This window comes from Mesoplodon mirus (assembly GCF_964341445.2).
Source record: "Mesoplodon mirus genome assembly, chromosome: 18".
NCBI classification, from domain to species: domain Eukaryota; kingdom Metazoa; phylum Chordata; class Mammalia; order Artiodactyla; family Ziphiidae; genus Mesoplodon; species Mesoplodon mirus.
The window spans coordinates 32,995,975-32,996,503 of NC_138994.1; positions in this window are offsets into that span (position 1 = coordinate 32,995,975).

Genomic DNA, 529 nt, shown 5'->3' on the forward strand with positions numbered 1-529 from the left:
CGCAGCGCGTAAGGGAGGGGGAGGGGGAGTAGTAAGCGAAAAGCAACTTTTACCTCTGTTGACTCTCCCTTCCGCTGTCTCCTCCCCTCGGCCGGTAATGCGATCTGCGACCCTCTAGATGGGGACCCCACCCCTCCCCTAGAAATGTGGTTTTGGGCTCTGCCGAATCCACCCTTTTACAGTCCCGGCTGCTTGCGAACTGGGACTTCCCGAGGCAGGTAACTCGGGGGCGCAGATGGCGAGCTCTGGCCGGGGAGCAGAGGCGCGCCAGGGCTCGAGGGAGGGGCCGGGGCCGGAAGGAGGGTGCGCCCGCCGCAGTCCACCTGCCGGGTCCCAGCCGGGCGGCGAGCGCCGGCGGCCGGGCGAGCGGAGGACTGCGGGCAGCACTCCGGCCCAAGGCTGGTTGGGGGACGCTCAGGTCGCCTGGCTGCGACGGGGCGCGCTGGAAGTAGGGGCGCCGAGATGCCAGCCGGAGAACCAGGCGAGCGTCCCCGCAGCCCACGCCCGCCGCCTGGGCCTCTGCTCCTGC